This window comes from Passer domesticus, chromosome 1 (genome assembly GCF_036417665.1).
Source record: "Passer domesticus isolate bPasDom1 chromosome 1, bPasDom1.hap1, whole genome shotgun sequence".
Taxonomy (NCBI): Eukaryota; Metazoa; Chordata; class Aves; order Passeriformes; family Passeridae; genus Passer; species Passer domesticus.
The window spans coordinates 108,475,963-108,489,412 of NC_087474.1; the positions used below are offsets into that span (position 1 = coordinate 108,475,963).

At 41.2% G+C, this 13,450-nt stretch overlaps 1 protein-coding gene across 3 annotated transcripts in view; it reads right to left on the bottom strand.

Annotated features, from left to right (window-relative positions):
• Nucleotides 1-13,450, bottom strand: part of LDLRAD4 (low density lipoprotein receptor class A domain containing 4) — a 283,046-nt gene that overhangs the window by 248,040 nt on the left and 21,556 nt on the right. The window contains exon 1 of one of the 3 annotated variants that reach the window (XM_064432935.1): nt 1,092-1,110. The exons of the other annotated variants lie outside the window; for them this stretch is intronic. The gene's annotated coding sequence lies outside the window, so the exon portion shown is untranslated. Of the gene's footprint in view, nt 1-1,091; nt 1,111-13,450 lie in introns of those variants that run through there. 3 annotated transcript variants of the gene reach the window in all.

Genomic DNA, 13,450 nt, shown 5'->3' on the forward strand with positions numbered 1-13,450 from the left:
AATATTTCCAAACCACCAACTTGGCTAAATATTTCCAGTAAAGCAAAATAATCTCTAGCTCCTAAATACAACTCTACTTCTTTTTTTAACTTCACTTTATCCTTCAAAAACCAGTACAGCTTTAAACATGGGAATGACAGAGAGGGGAGAAAGGAGACAAAAAAAATCTAAGAACTTCAAGCAGCCTCTCATATCTCTGGGTCATAGTAGATGCAGGACTGGAAATGGAGATGAGATTTGGGAAATAATCTCCCATATATTAATAGCAATAGTGAATAAAACCAGAATGAACACTGCAGTTTGAAATAGTGCAGTACTTGCCTAGCAGAAAGCTCTCAGATTTAGCCATTGTTAGCCCATGCTCACTGACAGAATTTCCACACTAACATAAAAAACATTATAAATGGGAAAGAAAATCTGATGGGCTTTGTATTGACATTCTGTTTAGCTCTTTCGAAGAGGGAGTGTAAAGGAATCATTTATTATAACCCTTTTCGTATCCGTCAGATGTTGCATGTTTTATGTAACTATAACACATTTGGCAAACTCTTCCTACCTACCCATATGCTAGGGAAAAGCTCAAACTGTGCAAAAGAAACCTTTCCTCACAAAGTAAATTTCCTTGTAGAGAGGAACTCAGACTTGGACCTAGGGCTCCAAGATCTCCAAGCCCTCCTCGCTCCAGGAGGACAGGTGCTTCCATGCAACCTAGAACTCACGTTGCTGCCTCCCTGGGAAGCAGAACTATCCGTCCTTGTGCTCTACATGTGCCAAAACAGCAGTTGCACTGGGTCACTGCACACACCAGACCACAACACAGACGCAGTACAGCCAAGGCAAGCCCTCACCCGTGCCCCTACCATGGCTCTTTCAGAATGAGAGTGCCAGACGTGCTGGCCAGTGCCCTCCATCACCAGCGACCAGGCCCATTCCCCAAAGCACAAGAAAAGAACCCTGACACCATGACTCACCACAGACTCCAGGGAGCCAGCTGGGTGTGAGAGTTGACCCCAGGGGCCAGTCCACGTGGGATGCACTGTTCTGCATGCAACAACTCTTGGTCTTTCACCTCAAGCACAAGAGGCCCTTACCTCTGCTGTTGAACTCAAACCTCATTCATTTTATGTACGAGACCAAAATTTGCAAGCTCCATAGGTAGTCCTGAAACTTCTATCTTCCAGCTTTTCCCTACAATATATAGGGAAAATGGCAGCAGCTGTGATGAGTGGGAGCTGTCACCAGAATACCCCAGCAGAGGAAGGAGAGGAGTGTATGGAGAACACGTAGGAAGCTATGGAGAAACAGAAGAGGGCACACCACAAAGCACTTACAGCACAACGTGAGAGATAAACAAACCACCCTCAAACAATGGGGCTAAAAAATAAATGGCAGGGAGGAAGAAGATGCTGAGAAGAGGCCAGGTGCAGAAGCATAGGGGAGGCTGTTCCAGGCAACCAGAAAAGATCTTCCTTCTTGATTTATCCTTAAAACACATTAGATTTAGAATTTAGAAAAAAATTAGAATTTTTGAAATAGATTTGCAGAGCAAACAGATAATGCATTTCACTCACCAGAGCTTTCCCTGCAACCTATCTATGCAATTTAGAAATGTTTTCAACTAAAAACATTTGCTAATTAAATACTTCACATAAATGTCAAACAGATGAGCTATCTTGGCGAATACATGCCAAAAAAAGCAACCTCACTATAAGATTAATATTTTTACTCGGTTCTACAGTGAGACTAAGCAGGAAATACCCTTTGCCTTCAAACTTGTGTGGGACTTTTCAAACTGCAGATAGACTGCAACTGCTTTATCTAGCGGGATCATCCAGTCAAGTTTTGTTGCTGGCTTTGCTTGGAAAGCTGCTTCAATACCCTTTAGAGACTCTTGAGTTGCAGACAAAAATGCCTGTAACTCAAGTATATGGGCACAATTTAAACTTGTGATGCACTTGTGTTAACAAGAACTCAGGCAGCCTTTGATTGCAGCAACTGTGGCAGGGTTTCTGCAAGAGAAGATCGGAGGTCACTGTTTTGACTGCAAAAAGTGAGCGGCCAAGTGACCAAAGGGGGAGGCTGCAACAGGGCTCATTGCATCTGTAGAAAATAGTGCTAAGCTCATCCATGAAACAAGAACAGAAAAGGGATTCAAGAGATTAAAATACACAGCACTTGTTTTTTAATCTAGAAAATGAACCCTGCAAGGAAGCATGATGGAATTGGGACAGGACAGACAGCAGGATAAGAGTAGGCTGCATGAGAGACCTGCAGGACAGAAGTTGTCCTGACTGAATAGGTTTTGACCAGTCCTACCAGTGCTTTATATTGTCACTGCAAAGAAAATGGGAACTGAATCCTTGTACCACCCTTCTGGCCCTCCTGAATGTAGCTGCAGCACTAGATCAGAACCTGATGGGCAAAAACAATCTTGTGTGGACAGGACAGGGAGAAATGCATTCATTTGTCAGCTGAAAGGGACTGTAACTGCCTATTACCTTGAAGTCTTACCTGTTATTTCTAAAAGGGTACCAAGGCACTGGGTGTTAACATTTAGAAACAAAACCAGGTAGACAAGCCCACAAGAAGGAAGATTAGTGCTAAGAGATGTCATACTAAGCAAAGCATGGGTTTTATTTTACAAAATGCAAATTTATATATCAGATTTTTCAAACAGCTAATAAATGCCTCCAGAATTGCAGAGTGGTTTATACACCCAAAAATTATGGAAATTAATAGACACTTCTGGATATCAGTTTTCTGAGATTCCTTTTTTTTGGCCTACTGCTCTACAAACAAAATGCACATTGACAGAAATGCACAGATTGCCAAAAATACTCCAGCTTTGCAAATATACCAGTACACTAGATGGATTACATAAAATTCTTAAACTTTCTAGATCTCTCAAGTACACTGTGTGAATTACGCTTGCTTAGAATAGTGATAATGCAACAAGTAACTCCAGTGTTGTCTTATACAAGCACAGAAAACAAATGTATCAACTCACCACTGATTTTCAAACAGGCAGGCAACTATTTAATCCTTGCTAAAGTAAGCATGAAGAATATCAATTAAGGTATCTTTACACACATTGAATCTCTTCTCCAATCAGTTTATGATGCTGTTCCAAATTAGGCTTAAAGCTACTGACTTTTTTAAGGTCTGTTTTGGGTTTCTGTGGCAGGGCTTTGGTATCAGAAGAGCTACAGGGGAGGTTCCTCTCAGAAGCTGCCAGAAGCTTCCCCTGTGTCTGACAGAGCCAATGCCAGCTGGCTCCAAGACAGACCCACCACTGGCCAAGGCCAAGCTCAGCAGAGATGGTGTAGCACCTTTGCAGTAGTGTATTAAAGAAGGGAGGAAACTGCAATTTCAGCCCGAGTGAGGAGTGAGAAGATGTGAGAGAAGCATCCCTGCAGACACCAAGGTCAGTGAAGAAGGAGGGGCAGGAGCTGCTCCAGGCCCAGGAGCTGAGACAAGCCAGCAGCCTGTGATACACACCACGGTGAAGGAGCTGTGTCCCTGCAGCCCATAGAGATCCAGAGCAGAGCAGGAGCCGCCTGCAGCCCAGGCTGGAACCTCAGCCCAGAGCAAGTGGAAGGGAAGCTGTGAGACCCCCACTCTGGAGCAGGCTTCTGGCAGGATCTGTCAATCCATGGACAGAGGAGCCTACAATGGAGCAGCAGGAGAAGAGTGTGAGGAGTCCCTCCCTGAGGAGGAAGGAGCAGCAGAAACAACATGCGATGAATGGACTACAACTCCCATTCCCCCTTCTCCTGTGCCACTGAGGAGGAGGAGGTAGAGAATACAGGAGTGAAGTTGAGCCTAGAAGAAGGGAGGGGTAAGGGTGAAAGATTCAGTTTTTATTTCTCATTACCATTCTCTGATTTGATTGGTAATGAATTACTTCCCCCAAGTCAGGCCTGTTTTGCCCATGAGGGTAGTTGTTGAATCATCTCACTCCACTTTTATCTCAACTCATGAGCCTTTCACCATATTTTCTCTCCCCTCTCCAGCCAAGGAGGGGAATTGTAAAGCAGCTTTGTGAGCACCTGGCATCCAGCCAGGGTTAATCCATCCCAAAAAGTCCCAAACTATTTTAGAAACAAAGGTCTCAGCTCTATAGATTGAGGCCAGCCCTAATGAGAATCACATTCTCCCTGTGTCTTGACCAGGCTGGATGGGATTTTGAGCAACCTGGTCTAGCAACAGGCATCCCTGCCCACAGCAGGGGGGTTGGAACTAGATGATCTTCAAGATCCTTTCCAACCCAAACCATTCTATGATTCTATGACTTAACAAGTTTTTCTTTCAAGAGTCCTCACTGTAGGAGTCTGGGCTTAGAATGCCTTCTAAAAGCAACCAACTTTACCAAAAAGAACTCAGAATATGTCCAAGAGCTATGCAATGCACCCAGGGATAGAAACACTGACAACAAATCATTTCACATCTGTATTGTACACTTCCAACTAAATATTGCTAAGTAAAAAGGCAAAAAGCAAAGAAAGCAAAACTCAACCAAAAATATTTTTTGAGAAATTTGAGAAATTTGAAAAATTTTTTGAGAAAATTGGGGGAAAAAATATATATAGACTTGTCAAACTGTCTGCAGTAACTCTAGATCTTTCCCACATGTACCTATTATGCAAATTTTTAACACAACTGTATCTCAACACATAAAAAATACTCCCATTACACTTGACATACTGTATTAGTTATTTGATATGCATATATTACCAATATTCTGCATAGTACATCACATATATTGTATGCTTCCTCCAACTCTGTTCCCAAAGACCTTCTCCAACAAGGCTGTCAGCACCATCTCATGACTTGCACATTTTATCAATCTGTACTGAAACAAGCTGAATGCAAACACAATGATTTTAACCATCCACATTTCTACAATTTTGACAGTGTGTGTCCTAATGTATCCCTCCCTTTAAAACATCAAAAGTGTATTCAAACTTCCTTATGTGTCAAATCATTTTGGTTATGGTGTTCAGTATATAGGTAATGCTACACATATGTGTAGAATGTCACATATGACTGACATGTGTCACGTTACAACTTCCACCCTCCAAGGAAGAAAGGAACATGTATTTACAGCAGCATCCAGAGCTGAACTCTTCTTTGACACAAAGAAAAATTATACAGTCTACTAAAAAAAAGTAAAATAAAAGGAATTTACCAATTATGTGTCTAATCTTCCCCTTTGTAGCTGCATTAAGGCAGTTTCAGGCGCAGGGAGCGCAGTGTGCTGTGACAACCTCATCCACTATGTCACGATACTTCACCACGTTTCTAAGTTCTGCAGCTTATGCAAGCTCCCAAATCTTCCGCATAATACTTACTCATCCAGCTGGAGAAAACACAAATAATCTAAAGAACCAATAATATACACCATTTACATAACACACCCTGCAGAACAGAACTGTGGGACCAGCCTAATGAATTACAGCAAGACTGAGGCTGCGAGGGCTCTGAGTCCCCAGCTGCCTGCACGGGGCACTTTGCACGGCGTGTGCTCCTGGACCAATGGCTCCTCTGAGACACAGACAGAGCACCTGCACGGGCTTGACTTGTCAGGGCTCAGATATAGCTAATGGCACACCATTTACACTGTTTGCTATTATTTGCCTCACATCAGATGCTATGACAGGAAAAACCTACCACCTATAGCCACCGACTGCTGGAGGAATGGTAACTCCATTTGACTGAAAGACAGCGAGTGAACCAACTCAACAGAGTCACCTGTGCCAATGAGGGTGTTGCAATCACTAGGAATAGAGGGAATCAAACCACATGGGTGAAAAGAAGTAGTTTTATGTACATGGAGTGTCTTCTCATAACCGGCTTCATCTCAAAGAGATCCACGGTTAAAACCACATAAACATGAAAAGTGATTCACTGGTAAGGGCATCTGAGTTTTTCAGTATCTTATAAAAATCTAAACCATAGATCTTAAAATGATACCAGCTTCTAGAAGATCAGAGTTCAATTTATTTTCTCTTATCACATCATTTTCATGTTTGCCTTTTCTGATGTTCATTTAACAACTTGCATTATTTCAATGTTCATTTAACAAACAGGTCCAGACAGCTACTTTCCTTTTCCTGTCACCAGGCTTCTGCTAAGCAGCAGGGGTAAAATCATTACAATACAATAAGGAAACAGAAGTTACTAGACAGATTTCAGCAGATTTAGTATACAGAACTGCTTGCAATTTAGTCAGTAGTTAGGACTGATTATGATAATTTAACTGTTGATGTTATACCAACACAACTCCCAGTGACAGAAACATCTATGACATGGAGAATCAAGTGAGGGAGAAGGGGCAAGAACAGAAGAAATGTGAAAATCCCAAGAAAAATGGAAAATAGCAGATTCAAAAAGCTTTGGAAAGTGCAAATGAAGGCAGTGAACTGAAAACGTATTTTATAAAAACACAGACTGTTTTTCCAGACAGCTAAATATTTTTGTTAATGGATAACACTTCTTTAATATGTAATTTCTACATGGTAACACTGAAATAAGGAAATGGGGGGTGGGGGGGGGGAAGCAAGCATCATATACAAAAATTGCCAATTTCTGTCTCTAGCAATCTTTTCCTTCTCTGGTCTGTTTTGGAGCAACCCCGGCATTAAACAGAAAGAAGGCTGTAACTAGAAGCTTAAATATGACAGGATACAGACACTAGCCTTCCATGCACACTGTCATTGTGAATTAGGCATGAGTTGACAAGCTAAAGACCTGGCTTGCAGTCTCATCATTCAATCATCCATCCAATCTCATCAATTGAGCAAGGCAGTAACACATGTCCCCTCCAGCTTAAATGACAGCAAAACTGTGGGTTGTAATCACAGGTCATCTTCAAACGACACTTACCATTAAGGATGGCTTTGTTTCGAATCAATTTTTATTGAGAATTACTGCAATACAATACTTCTCTTTGCTTCTTCTAACCCCTGAATTTAACACTGTTTAGAAGAATGTTTCCAAATTATAATTTCAGCATTTTCTAGGAATAAGGTAACAGCAAATGACATTAAGCAGAAGTCAAAATTAGCCATTTGCAATCCAAAAACTCTGACAAAAATAAGGTCACCTAGATGAACATCCAGGACTGAATCTTTAGCTAGTACTAATCTGTGGTGTCTTAGCTACAGTCTAGACTATTTTAATCATGTAGAAGCTGTGTCAAATTACCTGGACATAAAAATTTGAAAAATAAATCAAAATGTAAATGCTAACATTAAGTATCCTTAAAAAAAGGTTCCACATTTACATGTGGCCTCTAATGTTTTCCCAACATTTGAAATGCATCCTTTTTCCAAATTTGTCAGATCAATATTTTGTTCTTTATTTCTCTTCTACAAAGAAGTGTTCCTCTCAAAAGAGGAACAAAAAAAAAATTGGACTTTGAGCAGCAATTCTACACTAAGTCAGCTGAGTGTGACCTGAAAGGAGGATGATGGAGCCAATGGGAAAGCCAATGGGAAAAGCAACAGGAAGAAAAGTTTTATTTCTGTATAGGATATAGAAAGTGTAGAAGCAAAGTGAGAATCACCGCTTCAGAGTAGTCATCTCTCCAGATGAGACAGGCTCGTCTGGAACTCATTTACCAGTTTTTAAACACCAGGAATTCCTTAATAAAAAAGGGTCAAATCCAACAGCCACCACAGCAGCATTTCTGATTTTCAACTAGTCAGAGAAATATAATCAAATCTCTATTAACATAATTTGCTTTGTGATGGTTTACAGCAGCTGAGGATCTGCCTTGCGGATAACTGGAAATGTGTTTGTTCTCTCACAACACTAGACAGGATGTGCACATTTCCCAAATTTTACCAAGCTTAAATGAAATTCTAACCACCCAGCACAGATAATTCATCATCACAAGTTTATTTTTCTCTATGGCACCCTCACCACCTTCCCCAGCATATCAATCTCAAACATCTGATAACAGCTACATAAAATATGGGAATAGACTTCTGTGACAGCATCTAAACACTACCAAAAATATACTTTATTATCAGAAAATGTATTTTAAAATTTGCACCTAGTGAACAGTTAAACATAAAATTTTTCCATCACTCTGACAGAAATGTGTTTATCCAAGCCAAAAGCAAGGAACAGCTTTTATGATATAAGGATATAACACAGGCTCATAGAACAGCTTGTATTGGAGGGGACCTTTAGAGGTCACCTGGTCCCATTCCCCTGCCATGGGCAGGGACATCTTCAGCTTGCTCAGAATTCCATCCAACCTGACCTTAGATGTTTTAAGGGCTGGAGCATCCACCACCTCTGTTAGCAACCTCTGCCAGTGTTTTACCACCCCCAGAAGTAAAAAACTTCTTTCTTATATCTGATCTAAACTGTCCCTCCTTCCATTGAAAGCCATTCCCCCTTGTCCTGTCACTACAGACCCTTATAAAAGGTCCCTCTCCAGCTCTCTTGCAGACCCCCTTCAAGTACTGGAAGGCTGCTCTAAGGCCTTCCTGGAGTCTTCTCTTCTCCAGGAGGAAGAGCCCCAGCTGTCTCAGCCTGTCTCCATAGGAGAGGAGCTCCAGCCCTCTGAGCATCGTCGTGGCCTCCTCTGGACTCACTCCAACAGGTCCATGTTCTTATGTTGGGGACCCCAAAGCTGAACCCAGTACTGCAGGTGGGGTCTCACAAGAGCAGAGTAGAGTACATCTATCTATGTGTATAAACACACACAGAGTTTTCCAAATAACTGCAATTTCAAAAAGATTGCTATTATGTTTTAAACAATTCATATTTTCACTTCAGTAATGTTATAAATGATCCTATGTTTCTTAAAAATTAGAGTACCAGAACTGATGGAGATCCTGAACTGACCATGCAATCTGGCCCCTCTGCTAGTTCCCCCATCTTGCCTGGATGCATCCCTTGCATCTTTGATCAAAAAGCCTGAATTTCAAAGGATTTTCAACAAAATATTTCTGTTGTTTCCAAAACTGAGTGTTGGGAGATGCAACATACAGGTAATTATTTACTCTCTCTAGGTTTATATCAAGTAAAATTAGCTTCAGTTTGTTCACAAAGATCAGTGTGACAAACAGTTCAGTCAAGGAGGAGTTCTTATACCAAAAATCACACTAAAAATTGTTTTAAATAATGAAAGTTAAAATATAAGGAACAGTTTAAAGCTCAACTTCCTTTGTATTAGAAGAGTTTTAGGCTGCAACTTGATTATTCCAAAAGCTTTAAAAAGAAAAAAAGAAGAAAAAAAGAGATGAGACTAAGTGCATACAAACAAAATCATATTTTATCGTATTTGGGGATAAGCACAACAGACTAGATCGTTTGTATTTATTTTTCTTCAAGCTCTATCTCATACTACATATCCTCAAAGTTATCTTTTCATTTAATCTTTGGCCAAATACATTTTCTTTCCTCACAGAGATAAAATATTTTCATTACAGTTTTCAAGTCGGGGAAAAAGAGTACTAAAACTTATTATTGATATTATCAAGAAAAGGAAACTCCTAAACCAAGATTTTCAAAATAACTTGAAAAATTAATCCAGATGTCCAAGAAGAACAGTAAAACTAACAAAGGGAGTGTCCATGAAAAATGAGTGATCAGAAGAATAACCTTCAGCATATTCTTGATGACAACAAATTCCACGAAAGCCTTGAGGAATGGCAGATATTCCGTAATTTCTTTCCAGTCACTTCTTTAAAATTTACTTTAAATGCGAATGGGAGGCTTCCACTGTCAGAGCTGCACTGCTTCTGTGTAAATGGCATGTATCCAACCAGGGATACCAGAAATAGTTGTGCTCCCCAAAATTAATATAATCACCACCTCAGCTACACTGGTATGGAAGCCCTCACACTGGTGATTCTTGTGGTATAACATTTCTTTTGAGCAGCAAAAGATCTGCTGAGCATCAGGTGAAAAGAAGAATGTTACCCCTAACAGCTCCAGCCACATGTGAAACACGGCCTCCCCATATGACAAAGCAAATCCAAAAGTCAGAGGGCACACAAGGTATGTCACAGGCAGGTCTTTGTATGACCTTCCAACAAGTGAGGATCCTGTAGCAATATTAAAAAAAAGGGAAGTCAACTTTTGCAAATGGCTAAGGAAAGAGTAACCTTGAACCTACATACCACACCCAAACCCTTTCTTTTTTTTTTCTGAGATAGTGCTTAGTTAGGAGGATTTCATGTTCAAGGTGACAGACTGGCAGTAATGAAATGTGAAATTTTCCACTTCTCTTCAAAATCACAAGCAACAACACAGGGAACTTCTCACACTGTCCAGTTCAATTTCCTTCTTGCTTAATTATAGATCAGGAGTAATTCCACTACAATTAATTAAGTCACATCAGAGGCTGACAAGAGAAGTAGCAGTCTGTCTACAGCATGACACAGGGGAAAGACGGCTGTTCTCCCACCACAGCCATTCATTTTTAGCCTCAAAGAACATTAGCCCATTACAACTGCACTAATGACCAGAGCCATTCAATCAAAGAGCAATTAAAGTTCTGCAAAATTAAAGTCCTGAAGTCCAGTCCTATTTTTTAGAAAAGTACCTTAATGAACAATGTAAAGACAAGCCTCAGAGCAGAGCTCTCCAGCCTTCCTGTTTAAATTGACATGAGAGCCACAAGCAGAGGAAAGGAGAGACATCCTGCAAGGACACCACTGCTGAAGAGTCCAGCAGTGTGGTCCTTCTCACCAGGGCTCCTGCTTTTAGCATTCTGTTTGGCAAACACCCAACATTTGCTGGAGAAATGAGAATACCTTTTTTTTTTTATTTACTCCTCCACAGCCATAGTACTGACTTCATATTTAATTCCCCATTTTCATTGCAGAAGGAACAAAATGCTCTGGTGAATGCTCTTGTACACCCAGTGTAGAACATTCACTCCAGAATCAAGCAAGACATCCGCCATAAGGTGAGAGTTTTCAGGCCTGGACTGAGTGTGAATAACTACAGGTGAAAGTCACCTATAACCAAGGTTCCTTCATTTCTGAGTATTTTTTTAATAGTATCTACACTTTTTCAGTCATTTGCCATTCCTGTCTTCAGGATTTGGTTTATCTACCAGTTTCTCCACATCCATCTCAGACCTTCAGCATTCTCTCAGTTAATCTCTTCCCTGCTCTGCTTTGTTCATTTTCCTTTAATTCTTCACTGCACAGAGCAGCTCCATGGTCCCTCTCTCTAGAGAGTCACCACCTCACTCACGTTTTACCAACAGCAGAATGAACCTCTTACCCAGCCATGGACCAGTCACTGCAGAGTATCCCAGAGACTGATCCCAGTTTTACAAGCAGAGTGCAGACTGGCACTAGGACAACAGACCTGGAGCACGGGAGAGGAAGAGAAGCAAGCCAAGACAAGCAGGGAGGCAGACACAACTCATATTCTTTTGGGGGCTTTCTCTGTACTGCACAGATGTTGCCTTATGCAGCTCATCATGGGAAGCAGAGTGTGAACAAGAATCCTGGTGCTTCAGAGACTTCCAGGGAAAGGCACTACTGGAATGCAGCTGAATAAAAAAACCAGAATGCAAGGAGAACAACTTCTAATGGAAATACCGATTACATGTCAGTGGGGTAAAAAAATGGCAAGGGCTGCATTACAGCAGACATAGCTTTAATACTTAAAAGTTAGTTTACTGTCATTTGGAAAAATAAATTTGAGGTGACCAGCACATGACAGTATGATTTGGGACAAGAGGTTGAACTGCACAAATCTGAACAAGCCACCTTTACAGAGTGGTGGCTGCTGCAAACCTGAGCTGCAGGGTGGGCTGGCACTTCCCATGGAAACTCAGGGACAGTCAGTTCCTCCCTGCATTGCATTCACATCAAAAAGTCACAACCTCAACATGAGACTGTACTTTAAGTCAGTATCCAAAAACACTGTGGAACCTTCTCCCTTTGTTACAATCACAGAAGATGGAGACACACCCCTGGATCTGATCCATCCAAAAACTTCATAGATCCTCTACATTCCTAACAATGTTTACTGACATTTTGATGGGGCCACCCTTAATAAACACATGAATAAAGACAAATTGTTTATTACCTCATGCGAAAAATGCACACAAGTCTGCTTTAACCAGCCATTCCAGATCAATTTCCACTTTTTGTATGACAGCACGTGTTCTTGTTATTTACTGGGAGTAATCACACAGGTTATATGGGATAACTTTACAGCAACATGTTTGCATTTTTTCTTTCTTGGTCTAACTCTCAGGCAATGTTTCTTTCTGCATTTATCCTGATGACTTGAAGTGAAATAATTCTACTAGCCTAGCCATCTCCTTTGTTAAACAGCAGAAATCCAAGTGTTTCTGGATTCAGCAAGTCTGAAAACCACAGGCACTGGCAAATCACAGTTCCCTGCAGCATAAAGTTGACAAATAGCATGGGAGGAAAAGTTAGAAGCTATGTATCTTTTCAGCTGCATCCCAAGTACCCTACGTGGAAGCCTGGCCTCACTGAGCTCACTAACCAGCATTTTATAGAACAACTCAAACAAAAGGGGATGTATTTACATCTATTTTAAGTCAGTAATAAAAAAAATGCCATCCATTGCTGTCAGGCAGGGAAAATTATTTTTCCATAGTTATTCTTCACATCACTCTTCCCTCAACTTACTCCCAAACCCAGGTACTTGCAGTTGTTGACACAATTAAACAACCATTTTTATAGAACTGGTCCCATACTGGGTAATCTATAAAGGCTCCTTGTTTCTAAATAGGATTTTTTTATTGTTATTTTTCTTATAAATTCCTCCTGCTACCTCCTGCAGGTTTTTTACATGCGGACAGGACCTAGGACCCTTGGAGGGACATTTTCCCCAAACAACTGAGAGCTCTGTGCTTGCATACATCTGGGGCAGATTGAGATCACAGAACACACACAAAGGTGCTCCTCGAGAAACTATCCTTTAAGTACAGTTTATTCTCTTAAACAAGAGGCTTCCGAGTGAAACATACCATGATAACCCTGCTGGATCAAAGACTGGCTTCAGCAGCAGAGCTTGTCTGAGAGATTCCCACCCCAGCTGGCCCCTCCATTCCCAGCCCACAGCCTGCTGACCATTCCTCTTCCTCCCACACTCCTGTCATGCCTCCACAGCCCTTGCAGGGCTGCAGTCAAACTGCATGGCTGGAACGATCTGCAATAGCAGTAACTCCCTTCCTATTCCCACTGGGAGGTTTAGTCTAAATCCAGACCCTTTCAGTAACCCACTTTGAAGTGCAGCACTGCAACATCTGTCCTGGCACAGCCCCAGCAATGGTCAACCACCACATGTCAACTCTTCCCTCTAAGACAGTCATGAATGGGTGAGACCTCACCACTGAGACAAGAGTGATCATCTTTCCTAAATTCCGGCTCAGAAATACTTCCAGCTGGTTCACTGCATCTGAAAAGCTTTCCAGACCAAATAACCAGTC